The sequence below is a fragment of the Amblyomma americanum genome, chromosome 10 (genome assembly GCF_052857255.1).
Source record: "Amblyomma americanum isolate KBUSLIRL-KWMA chromosome 10, ASM5285725v1, whole genome shotgun sequence".
Lineage (NCBI taxonomy): Eukaryota > Metazoa > Arthropoda > Arachnida > Ixodida > Ixodidae > Amblyomma > Amblyomma americanum.
The window spans coordinates 147025773-147039390 of record NC_135506.1 but is presented as its reverse complement, the minus strand read 5'-3'; the positions used below and the strand labels follow the sequence as shown (position 1 = coordinate 147039390).

Genomic DNA, 13618 nt, shown 5'->3' with positions numbered 1-13618 from the left:
CACCAGACTCATCAGCTTGACTGCGCCCACTGCAGGACAAAGGCCTCTCCGATTAACCCTGTCCTCAGCCAGCTGCGTCCAACTTAATCTCATCCGCCCACCTAACCTTCTGCCGGCCCCTGCTACGCTTAACACGGACAATTGAGCTAGTTGGTATATCTTTGAAAACTTTCGAAAGCGCTGCGACAGGGGACACCAAGAGAAAGACACGAAGGACAAGCGCTTCTATCAACTGAAGTTTATTGGAAAAAACACAAGGTTAAATATAAATAGCTCACACAAGGCAGCCAGCAGCGCATGCGCCTACCCCCAAAATGACAAGACAAATCACTGTGTTGAACCAAGATACCGAATTTCACAATCATGGATGACAACAGATGGTGTGCTGACGCACATGTCGGAGTTTTTGCGAACACGATATACCTCAGATAATTCCCTTGTTAGCCGATTGAAATGCCTATGCAGAATGTTTGTTCTACTGAACAGAGGTACACACATGCATTTCTGTCCAATGGGCTAGAATTGTTAAGTTCGCAGTCTCTATAATGCAGGGCCAAATTAGAGGTAGGAGGCCCCTTTGGCCTATATAACTCTTGGCGCATGTGAACGGTACATCATATACCACTCCATTGGCACAAGGTGGAAACAACAGCAACTCATGTTTTATATTGCACTGTTTTTTTACTTTCTCGACTTTTGTTTTTCTAATCTGGCTCTTCTATCGACCATAGCATCGACTTTTCCAAGCTTTTTGGGGAGCTGAAAACAGCACCCTTACCCCATATCTGGTACCTACTTGTTTTAATTGGTGGGATAATCTGTGAACATACGGAATTACTGCACACTTTCTTTTCTCGTTACTGGGAGGCTCTGGTGGATCGGGTTTTCCGAATGACTCAAGCTTTTTCAGGAGTTTATTGCAGGCTAGTGTAATCATGTCGCTAGGGAAACCTGCTGACTTTAGCCCCTGGACCTGCTGTTTGAAACTGTTATCAATAGCGTGAACACACGACGTAGCAATTGCTGATCCTAAGCACGACACAGCTACGCCGCACTTCACCACCTTTGAATGCCCTGTGAACAGCTGTTGCCTTGCTAGACTGTTGAACATTACTTTGGTTTTCTGCAAGTTAATTTTTAGACTCCCCCCGTTTTGCTCTGCCTAGATATTTGTAGCTATCAACCTGCTTTAGAGGCGATCTAAGAGTATACACGTGGTTTAGTGCTCTTTTTATGTGTTATTATTAACCATGGCAAACTCTCTGCACCAATCAAGAAGATTTTTTAGATTCAGATCAAGTTCATTTTGATCCCCAGTACACACAAGTTGACGAAATACCACACAATCATCAGTAAACAAGTGTTCCTGGGGTAACAACATTAACAATATCATTTATATAAATCTTGGGGCACACCAGAGGTGACTGGGAGACAACTGGGGCTGCACCCATCGACTGTGCACTTCTACTTATTTATTATTTTATTTGTACAATACTGCAAGCTTTAAGAGGGGACGCGACCTTTGAAAACCGAAAAATCGCGAAATAGTCGATTTTTGTAAAAGTAGATATTCTGGCTGTATGTGTTATAAACAACCTTTTTTTGTAATTATCAATGTCTAATTCGTCGTGAAAATATTGAAAATTAAATATAAAACAAGCCACAGTGGCAAGCGCCAAAAATGCCCCAACTACGCGCGCGCGCCGTTCCTCTCCCGCTGAACCGAGCACCGCCATTTTGGTCTTGTTTTGTTCGTGAATTTTTGCGCTTTTCTTTGCTGCCGGCGGTGGCAGTGTGCTCGAGGCGTGGCTAGCTTTTTAATGGGGGCCTCGCGGCAGCTTTCGAGTTTCCCGTGTCGGAAATCCGAGGCTATGATTGGACCAAGCGCACCCTCCTCGAGAACCTGTAGAAGCTTGGGCAAGTTGGTGTGTCATGGTTTTTTCAGCAGCGCAGGGGACAAAGGACGTGACAAGTGCGCAGACACGGCGCTGTGTCTGTGCACTTGTTACGTCCTTTGTCCCCTGCGCTCCTCGAGAACGCGGGGGAACAGGCGGCTGCTGTGCGCGCTGACGCATTGCTCTCCGCCGGCTGCGCCCTGCGCGTCGTCTGCTGCGGCTTCTTGCTTTCCTTTGTGCAGTGTGTTCGCCTTTCGCCATTTTTGCTATCGCCGTCTTTAGAGTCTGTTCCCGTGCCCTTTGATCAGTTTCGTGCAGCCTGTTGATCGCTGCTCGGCCAGTCGCAATGCCTAAGACGCAATTCAAGACGCAACACGCATTTGGTGCACGGAAGCATTCTACGAAGTCCATCCACACGGCGAAGTGCACTGCCAATGACTGCACTGATGCTTCCAGTGTCCTAGGACCTGCTACAAGACGAATGCGTCGCCGCATCCAGCAACGTAGTACTACCTTCTGCTTCATCGGCGTAGTTTCAAGTGCACCTGGTGACCCGAGCCCATCAACATCAGCTACTGCGGCCTTCAGCTCCGGTCTCGCATCTCTTCCTAAGGGCGAGAACGCGTCATCCACCGTTCGCTTGACAACAAATTTCTTGACAGCCGAGGATATAGAGGCGGCGGAGGCAAAACGTGCTGCCGTTCAGGATCAACTTTGCGCCATGCCAGCCACACACAGAAAGCTTCAAGCCATGACGCGCGATCCCGGACCCACCAGTGCTGTAACTGAAGGCGGGAAATTTTGCCTTGTGCAAATGATTGTGCTGGCCGACCTGCTCTTCAGCACCTTGTGCCAGCATTGCCTTGCAAGTGGGCTGAAAATTCAAGAAGGCATCAAACTTGGACTGGCAATAAAACGAGTTGATGTGCACACGTTGTGGGATTGTTGCGAGTGCATGGAATTCTGTGCGCCAGAACGAAGGACAGGCTTTTGAAGTCAATATTCAAGCAATTATGCCGATGAAACAAATAGGGCAGCAATGAACATGTCGCACAGATGTCTTCACCATCGGACGTTTCAAAAGCACTTGAAGAAGACCTTCAGGGACCCAGAGGCTAAGTGCATGGAAAAGTTCTACGCCGAATCTGCAACTGCGGTAAAAGAAGCCTATAAGCAGATTGACTCAGGCTTTTCCAGGGACATTACCGTCATGTATGATGGGACCTGACACAAGCGTGGTCACACGTCCCACATTGGAGTTGGGGCGATCATTGAATACCACACGGGCCTCATCTTGGATGCTGTAGTCGTATCAAACCAGTGCCTTGGTTGTCAGATAGGACCAATACCTGGTGACTCAGATTACTTAAGCTGGCATGAGAGTCATGTGTGCCAAAAAAACACTGATGCAAAATCCGGGAGGATGGAGGCGGAGGCAGCCCTGATTTTCTTTGCACGTTCTGTCAGAAAACACAACCTCCATTATGTAACACTTGTGTCTGACGGTGACTGCCACTTTCTCTGCCCTTGTACAAGAGAACGTTTATGGCCTTGTTCCCATCGTAAAAGAAGAGTGCCTGAACCACGTCCACAAAAGGATAGGGACTGCACTGCGCAATCTTGTCCAAAAAAGTGAGAAGCCATTAGGAGGCAAGGGCAGGCTTACAAAGGCCCTGATTGACAAATTAACAGGCTACTATGGCTGGGCCCTCAGGAACAATTCTAATGATGTGGCTACCATGCAGCGTGCAGTGATGGCATCATACCACCACGTCACTTCAACTGAAGCAGCGCCTCATCATGAGCTTTGTCCAGAGGGTGCCAACTTATGGTGCCAGCATAAGGCTGCTGAGGCAAAAGGAGCAACCCAGCCGAAACATGCGTACAATCTTCCAGGCTACGTTGCTGAGGCTATGCTGCCTATATATGAGCGCCTCTCACAGGATTCTCTGCTCCGAAGCTGCCTGGGAGCGAAGACCCAAAACGCATCAGTCTTTTCCCTCAGTCCTGTGGTCCCTGATGCCCAAGGAGCAACACGCATCTTTAATTGCTGTGGAGACAGCACTGCAGGAAGCAGTGCTAAGGTATAACGCTGGATGCTGCAGGGCCACAAAAGAAGTCCCTGTGTTGGTGGGGCTCACACCTGGCCACCTAGCCATCCAGCGAGCGGCTGAGAAAGATGCCCTGCACATGGGCAAGGCTGAGAAACAGAATGAAGTGAAAACTAAGAGGCGGCAAAAAAAGAAAGAGCGCAGAGACAGCTCCAACTATTCAGCAGGATCGTTTTAGACCCGGAAATGTCTCAACTTTCAACGGCCATTTTCTTGGAATTATTTATTTTTTTCTTGTATGGCTGCTCACCCCAGCATATCTCAGAAACCACTCATCGGATTTTCATGTGGTTTTCTTTTTATCCTGTACATAAATAAATTTTTGAGGGCAAGAAAAGCCCATTTATTGAAGATATTGTGTTTGGAATTAATGATAAATAAAATTTGCCTCAATTAGTGCATGTCTAAATAGTAATTAAATTCAGCACTGTGCTAAAAATTTTTAACAAAGAAATTTAGAAGGACGTATTTGCCTGAGGTGCCTATCCAGAAATTATGATAATTAATTTCACAGTGCCAACACATTCAGCAAATTCTCCTGGCCTGTGGCAAAGAACCCATGTAAACCACCTTGATATACTCCTGTAACTTGAGAACCAGTGGGCACAACTCTACAAAACTTGGTAATTCCTTAGATGCTCATGCTATGAGCCTAGCCTGAAAATTCCATCAAGATATCTCAAGAAAAAAAAAGGTTGTGTTCTCTCAATCTTTTAACGCAGCTTCCTAAGAATCAATTTTTTGCCTGGTGTGGCTGCTAGGGAAAGCCATATCTTGGGAACCATTAATCAGAATGTCATGGCGTTTCTTTCATACCATACCTGAATAAATTTCTGAGGGCAAGTTAAGATATTGTTTTAAGCTAAGATATTGTCTCTGGAATTTGTAATAAACAATTAAAACTTGGTTAATGCAAGCCTAATTCGTAACACTAAATTCAGGGCTGTGCTAAAATTTTTCAGCAAGAAAACTTAAAAAAAGGGCCTTGCCTTGCCCTGGGGTACCTATCCAAGAATGACTATGCTGAATTTCACAGTGCCAGCACATTTTGCAAATTCTCCAGGCATGTCTGAAGGAACCCATGTAAACCACCTTGATATACTCCTGTAACTTTAGAACCAGTGGGCAGAGCACCATGAAACATTGTAGTTCTACAAATGTTTACGCTACAAGCTTACCCTAAAAATTTCATCCAGATATCTCCAGAAATAAAGAAGTTGATGCTCAAGGGTAGCCTCCCCCCTTAAAACCCCAAGATATCACCACCATTACGCAATGCCAAATGTCAGCACAAACAACATGAAGGAACAACAAAAAATAACTTCTGACAAATGAGCAATAAAGGTTCAGCAAGGCGGAAATTTGGGCGAGTTGGTAAGTGTTCATTTTCGCTCTCAGCGCAACACGAACGGGACACAAGACGAAGGACTAGCACAAACAGGCGCTGATTTGTGCTAGTCCTTCGTCTTGTGTCCCGTTCGTGTTGCGCTGAGAGCGAAAATGAACACTTACCAACTCGCCCAAATTTCCGCCTTGCTGAACCTTTATTGCTCATTTGTCAGAAGTTATTTTTTGTTGTTCCTTCATGTTGTTTTTCATCCACTGTGCTGACATTTGGCATTGCATAATGGTGGTGATATCTTGGGGTTTTAAGGGGGGAGGCTACCCTTGAGCATCAACTTCTTTATTTCTGGAGATATCTGGATGAAATTTTCAGGGTAAGCTTGTAGCGTAAACATTTGTAGAACTACAAAGTTTCATGGTGCTCTGCTCACTGGTTTTCGCTCTCAGTGGAGAGCGAAAATGAGCAATAAAGGTTCTTAGTCAAAAGCTGATTCAATCGCAAAGAACACATTTCGGATGCAAACAAATGAGATGGTAGAATGTTCCAATTGGATCAAGGCCTAGGAAAGAAAGATTATTCAAAGATGTTTGTGCGGCCAAATAACAGAGGAAATTTATGAGCATGGTAACGCCTTGAGACTAGATGATGAAGGCTACAAGGATGTTGAAGGGCTAAGGTGGAACTGACCACAATAGAGTTTAAAAAGGAATCTTAATCGAGCTAGCTTTCTTAAGGACTTAATGTTATTCAGAAGAGAAATCATGGCGACAGTGGCGATTGTATATGAAACAAACTGCTGATCTTCGTTCTGTTCATGCTTTGGCACGTCTTTCTTAGTGATAGGATCCCAAACTACGCAGGCGTAATGCAATCGGGGCAGAAGCGCAGATATTATCAATATGGGTGGACCAGCTCAAGTAGTTTGTAATTGTTACACCCAAATACTTGAAACAGTCAGTTTGAGATACTGGCGTCTGCTTGGTAGTGCATTGGTGGAGAAAAGGGCATTTTTTTTTTTGGAGATGTGCACGAAAACACTTTTATCAGGACTAAGTTTCATTCCCAGAGGTCACACCAATTACAAAGAGTATTAAAAATTTCATTAAGCATGTAGCAACCCACCACGTGCTACCATGGTCCGGCCGCAGAAAAAGATGACTCGCGCCAGCCTACGAGTAGTGTGCAGGCAGAGGAGATTCTGTGCAGTCTGTGCACACACAGTCTGGTTTACACCTGGCTGAGTGGGCCTGGTAAAATATAATTATTGATACCTGCCAATGATGTCTCTCTAGCTCCCCTATGCCACAGATTGGTGACTGCGGACTTCGTGCCTTCGTTCTCAGCTCCCGGCCAACTTCTGCCTCAGCTGCTCTGCTCTCTTTGCCTTTTCTTCCTCCTGTGAGCCATGGCCTCGGATTCTGCCCTTGATGAGCCGCCTTCTTCGCAACTCCAGCCAGTCCTTCCGGAGTCCGTGGCATGCGCCCTCAAGCTTCCCGAATTCTGGTCATTGGATACTGAACTTTGGTTCATTATGATAGAATCACTGTTCTGTCATCATCGCGTCAGTTCACAGCTGACCATGTACGACGATGTCATCAGATCGCTCACATCCACTACTGCTGCCGTTACTCATGATGTTCTGCGATCACCACCAGCCGAGCGACTTAACGACCATCTTAAGGCTACGCTTATCCAGTGCACCATCGACACAGAACAGTGTAGACTGCAGCAACGTATTGCCTCCGAAAAGCTCGGTGACCGCAGACCTACAGGCTTACTATGTCGCATGCACGCAGTGGCTGAAGGCCTAGCTATAATGGCCTTCTGTGGGAACTTTACCTGCAGCGCCTTCCACAGCAGGAGTCTTCATCTATGACCCTGGACTCCCTGGCTCAGCAATCCGGTGCGGCTGCTGCCAGTCGCCATTCGCAGCTCCTCGACGCCAACGCAGAGCTCACCCGGCAAGTCACGCAGCTTATAGCTCATGTTGCTGCTCTTCGCACACTCTGGACGTGTTCTTCGCAACGTCGCCATTTTAGCCCCGGTCATGCTAGCCACTGTTCTCCTCCTTCAGTTACGATTTGCTGGTACCACCGTCGCTGCGGCTCTGGTGCACGGCAATGCCGCCAGCCCTGCTCCTACGCGAAAAATGGTCGGGCCGTACACTGACGGCGACCGGTGTTCTTGGCCCAAGATCATGTCGCCTCTTCCATGTCACCGACCGTAGCACCAAGATTCGCTACCTCATAGACACTGGTGCCGAGCTCTGCGTCCTTCCCCCTACACTGGCCGAGCGCTGCTGTCCTCCTGCCTCACCTCCGCTCACCACTGTCAACGGATCGCCCATACGGTCCTACGGTCAAAAGTCGGTGACTCTTGACATCGGTCTCGGACGCACCTTTCGCTGGGTGTTTTCCATCGTGGACATGCGCCAGCCCATAATCGGAGCCGACTTTCTATGGCACTACAAGCTAGTCGTCGACATGCGGCATTACCGCATCTTGGACTCCAAGACGAGCTTAGATGTCGAAGAGTTTCCGGATGTTTTTCTACCACCCTCTCTTCATTTGTCAATCGCCCACAGCATGACACACCATATCGTCACGCCGGGCCCCCCCGTGTTTGCTGTGGCTCGTCGCCTCGCATCAGACTGTCTGGCCATCGCCAAAAAGGAGTTCGAGCACGTGCAGGACATTGGCTTCATTCGTTCCTCCTCCAGTCCTTGGGCATTGCCACTTCACATGGTGCCCAAAAAGATCAGTGACTGGTGACCGTGCGGTGACTACCGTGCTTTAAACAATGCCACTGTACCAGACCGTTACCCCATTCCCCACATCCGGGATTTTACATCGGCACTGCACGGCTGCACTATCTTCAGCAAGGCCGACCTGGTGAAAGCATACCACCAGATTCCTATGGAGCCCTCGGATATTCCAAAGAACGCCATTATAACACCCTTTGGATTGTTCGAATATCTCTGTATGCCTTTTGATTTCCGAAATGCCGCCCGGACCTTGCAGCGTTTCGTCGGCCAGGTGTTGCGAGGCCTCACGTTGTTTTTGCCTATCTCAATGACATCCTCGTATTCAGCCCCACCGCCGAGGCTCACAAGTTTCACTTACAACAAGTGCTTGCATGACTTCGCAAGTTTGGATTTGTGGTTAACGGTCCCAAGAGCAAGTTCGGTGTCGCGGAGTTGGATTTCCTCGGTCATCGCGTAAACACCAAAGGCATTCGCCCAATCCCTACCCCTGTCACAGCTATCCGTGAGTTTCCTCAGCTGTCCACCATCAGCAGCTGCGCAAATATTTTGGCCTCGCTAACTATTACCGCCGATTGATCCCTCGCTGTGCAAGCATACTGCAGCCTCTCCACGACCTCCTCTCAGGCCTCAAGACACCGAACACCGTTGTGGCCTGGACTGACATGGCTGACCGCGCATTTCAAGGCATCAAAGAAGCCATTGCCGCTGCGACACTCATGGTACATCCGAAATGTGACGCTCGCACATCTGTCATGGTAGACGCATCAGACATCACTGCTGGCGCGGTCTTGCAGCAGTTTGTTGCTGGTGCATGGCAACCGACTGCCTCTTTTCCCAAGAAACTTGTGTCCCCTGAGCGTCGCTACAGCACCTTTGGCCGGGAACCGCTGGCCATTTACTTGCCCATCAAGCACTTTCACCATTTTCTCGAGGGCTGCCAACTTCATGTCCTAACTGACCACAAACCCCTGAAGTCTGCACTGGCATCTAGTAGCACCTCTTATGCTTCCCGCGAAATAAGGCAGCTGGCCTGTATTTCTCAATACACCAGTGACATTTGTCATGTCAGTGACGCCCTTTCTCGTGCCACAATCCATGCAACGGCACACAGCCGACCGACAATGCATGCCATGCAGAGTACAGATGACGAGCTCCAACTGCTTCACACACGCCGCAACTCTCTGGTGTTCGAAGACGTCTTTCTCCCTGACTGTGACGTGTCCCTCGTTTGTGATATGTCGACCAGCTGTCCCCGCCCCACCGTACCTCACCCGTACCGCGGGACTGTCTTCGATGCTCTTCATTCATTACCTCATCCTGGAATTCACGCCACCCAACGGCTTGTCACATCTTGCTACGCATAGCTCAGCATCTATGTAGACGTTCGTCGCTGGTCACGCATATGAAATCTAAAGTCTGACGAAAACTCGCCTGGTCGGGTAAAAGATTCATGTATGAAGAAAAAGGAATGCCGACCAAAAGGTTGTTGTTTAAAACGAAGACGTTTCGGCTTCCATACGGAAGCCTTGATCACTGGGCGGAAAGCCCAAAGCACAAAGCTTAAGTACGTCGCAGTAATCGCCCCAAGCATCTTGCGTACGTAGGCGGGAGATTGCCTGCGTTGTGGTTAAGGGTTTTGTCTGTAGTTTGGATTATCAGGGATTCCAGATATCGACGTGACAGCCAATTCTTTTCTCTTGCGATGACTGATGCTTCTTCCCAAGCTATATTGTGCGTCACGGCTTCCACGTGTTCCGCAAGTGCATTAGATGCAATCTTTTTGTTCCTGACGTCGTTCTTGTGGTCCCTCAATCGCCTTTCGAAATTCCCGCTCTCGCCGATACAGCAGTAGTCGCAGTCTGCGCAGGGGATCTTATAGATGACGCCAGGAAACTTTTCTTTCTTTATCTTGTCTTTGGTGGCCACCAGCTCATGCCTCAACTTGCACGCAGGAACGTGAGCGACATGCACACCGTAAGTGCGCAGAACGCGAGCCAAAGACTCGCTCACGCCCGGAACATATGGGATAGCGGCTCGGGCTCGGCAAGGAGGACCAACTGGTTCTGATGGGCGTGAAGACCGTTGAAGAACAGAATCCACGAAGTGCTTGGGGTAGCCGCAGTCACTCAATTCTCGGCGCACTTGGCGTAGGTCAGCAGCCCGATCTTCTGGCCTTGGGCAGATGTTTTTGGCACGTCGGACAAGGGAAGCCACGACGGAGCGTTTGTGGAAAACGGGGTGGACAGAATTAAAACGAAGATACCGGCCTGTGTGGGTTTCTTTTCTATAAACTTTGAAAGAAAGGCGGTTTCCACGGCGTTCCACCAAAACGTTCAGAAAAGGAAGACGGCGTGCAGCCTCCTCCTCTACAGTGAATTGAATGGAATCTTCCATGCTATTGATGTGACCTGTGAAAGGACCCAACGCATTCTTTTTGATAATACAGAAGCAAATCGTCGACGTAACGCACAAAAACCTTTGGGCACGGTTCGAGGGTAGCCAGTGCGCGAGCTTCTATTGCTTCCATGGTAAGGTTTGCGGTTGTGTACCGATATAGATGCGCCCATAGCAGTGCCCTGAACTTGTCGATAGACTGTACCCTGGAAAACAAAATAAGTGTTCTCAAGGCAGAACTGCAACAGCTTCAGAAGATCCGATGCTTCAATAGGGGTTTCTTTCACACAATCCGTCGTCATTCTGCAGCGCTGAGCGGCACACCTCCACAGCCAGATCCACGGGTACGCTGGTGAACAGCGATTTCACATCAAAGGACACCATGACATCGTCGTCCTCCACCGTGACATCACGTACTTTTTCAATACAATCGAAAGAGTCACGTATGAAAGTCGAGCCCTTTCCAACGAGTGGCGCAAAAACCTTGTGTAAGTAGCCCGACAAGCGGTATAAGGGCGACCGCGTAAAGTCAACTATTGGTCGCATCGGGACGTTTGGCTTATGGATCTTCGGGAGACCATACAAGGCGGGAGCTGACCTATTGTGGCAGAGGAGCTTGAAATAAAGTGACTTGTGGTCCGGTGGAACAAATCGAAGACGTCAGTCAAAAGAATCTGCAAGTTTCTGCACGTGCTACGATGGTCCAGCCGAAAAAGACAACTCGCGCCAGCCTACGCGTAGTGCGCGAGCAAAGGAGATTCTGCGCAGTCTGCGCACAGTCTGATTTAAACCTGGCTGAGTGGGCCTGGTATGTCTGTCTGGCTCTCCTATGCCACAAGAGCGACTTGCTCATTTTTGTCATTAACAACATTGAAGAGCAAGCAGTCATCTGCAAATAACATTATTGCAGATGGTCAAGTCGTTCACGTAAATTAAGAAAAGTAGAGGAACAAGGACACCGCCCTGTGGAACACCAGAGTTCACAGAGAGGACGTCTGAATGATGGCCTTCGAAATCAATGAATTATTGGCGCATGTCTAGATATCACGACATCCACTTTCATACAGTACCAGGTAAGCCCAGCTCATCAAACCTAACTATTAGACCAGAATGCGTGATTGTGCTAGGCTCGATCTCTCTAACGCACATCTCCTTTGAATTGATTAAAATGAGACTGAGATAACTACAGGTGCTGCAGCCACTCTTTGCGTGTGAAATTCATGACTCAAAGGCGATGGCGCGAGCATGAGGCACATGGAGACGGGTGCTCCTTTCCTACATGGGGTGACGCTGGGCACGCGGTGCATATACCTAGCATGTACCGAGGTAAAAACATAAGTCACTGACCAAGTCAAAGTAAATTATGACGTTTCAGAACCCATACGGGTTTCTTGTTCACAATGAGGCTAAAAAAGACAAGTCATCGAAACTTAAATGTGCAGAATATAATGAGATGATTGCAGGCAGATTGGTGGCATTGTCCTTTTCTTTCGGTTCAAGGTATCAGGAGTTGTTTGGATGAATGATCACTTGGTTGCAATCACCGCAGAGAATTCGATACACACAACACCGGGAAAGCGGTTATCTGGCAAGGGGTCCTTGACTTTCAGCAGCATATTTCAAAGACTTTAATTTGAATCACCCGGTTGCCCACAAATAACGTGTGACGCAAATCTGCGACGAAAACGACGAATTGCAAGCAAAACTTAAAATGGAATGGCAAAAGCTTTCTGCCACTACTTTGTGGAAAGAATCCAAAAACAGATACCTAGCGCTGCCAATCGTAAGGTCTTGTGCTGGCATTCTGTACGTACGTGGCACAAGCGAAGCTTTGTCTCGTATTTTCGCACAGTACAACCTATGCAGTGAACACATGGCGGCCAGAAAACTTTGAAATATGCTGGTGAAAGCGAAGGACCCCTGCCAGATGACCACTTTCCCGGTGTTGTCTTTCGAACTCCCTGTGGTGATTGCAACCAAGTCTACATCAGCGAAACTGGAAAATTCGCAAAAGAATCAAACAGCATTAAAGCGATGTCCAAAACCACAAATTGGCTTCCAATGTGACTGCTGAGCACACGCATGAAGAAGCACATGATATTGACTGGGACAATGTTGCAATTTTATCCAGAGCGGAACTTGATGACATGCCTTTTGCTTGAGTCATCATTCATCCAAATGACTTCTAGTACCATGAACAGGAAAGAAGGGATGATGCCACCCATATACATGCAATCATCGAATCATATTCTGCGCTCAGCGCTGCGCACGCGTAGCCAGCGATGGAAAGAGGAATGGTTGCAGCAAAAAACATAGAAAACACTTTGTGAAGTGCTGCACCGGTGTGGTCTATGAGATACCACTGACCTGCGGGAAGGCCTATGTGGGCCAAACGGGCAGGTGCATCAATGACCGTGCAGCAGAGCATGCGCACTCGCTCAAAGAAGTAGGAGGGGCGCATCTACCCAAACACTGCGCAGAGTGCAAGGTGCGTCACCGAGCGGCTGAACATTCTGCGGGGGAAAATTGCAAACAATGCAAAAAGTGTGAACGACGACTTGATGAGATAAAGATTCTGGGTAGGAGCGGTGATAGCAAGGGAGGAGAGGTTTTAGAGGCGTAACGCATCAGAAAAAGAGGAAAAGGGTGTGTCAGCGATACATCTGTGAACTTTCTTAAAGCTGAGATTTCATATCTTGAACGGTTTTGTTGATTGCACGTGAGATTTCTGTTTGCGCATGCCTAGGTTTTTTCTGTATATTTGCTCGCTTTTCAAGGAATAAAGTCAGATGAAGTTAGCGCTCGTCCTACGTCGTTCTTCTACTGTGTCTGTGTGTTTTTCGGCGCTACTGTTTTCCTTTCTAGATCTACTTTTGCGTTTGTTCTGTTCTGTTGATCTGTTCTATTCTATCCCACAGACTGAGTTCTTAGCCGCTGTACAGTCGTGCATTGAAAAGAATGGGGCAGTTTCCTTCTGGAGCGCTGCCAGTGTTTCTGTTGCAAATTTCTTGGAAATGTTAGAGCATTACTTGTCTTGCACTATGGTATCATTTGAAGACCAGCTGTTTCTTCAGAAAAAAGGAATTTGCATTGGTTCTTGCATGGCTCC

At 48.0% G+C, this 13618-nt stretch overlaps 1 protein-coding gene and 1 pseudogene across 7 annotated transcripts in view; one reads left to right on the top strand and one right to left on the bottom strand.

Moving 5' to 3' along the window:
- The window catches only part of LOC144107892 (nuclear respiratory factor 1-like), a 135032-nt gene that overhangs the window by 50766 nt on the left and 70648 nt on the right, over window positions 1-13618 (bottom strand). The window lies entirely within an intron of this gene.
- LOC144107337 (uncharacterized) lies at window positions 2941-4184 on the top strand (annotated as a pseudogene).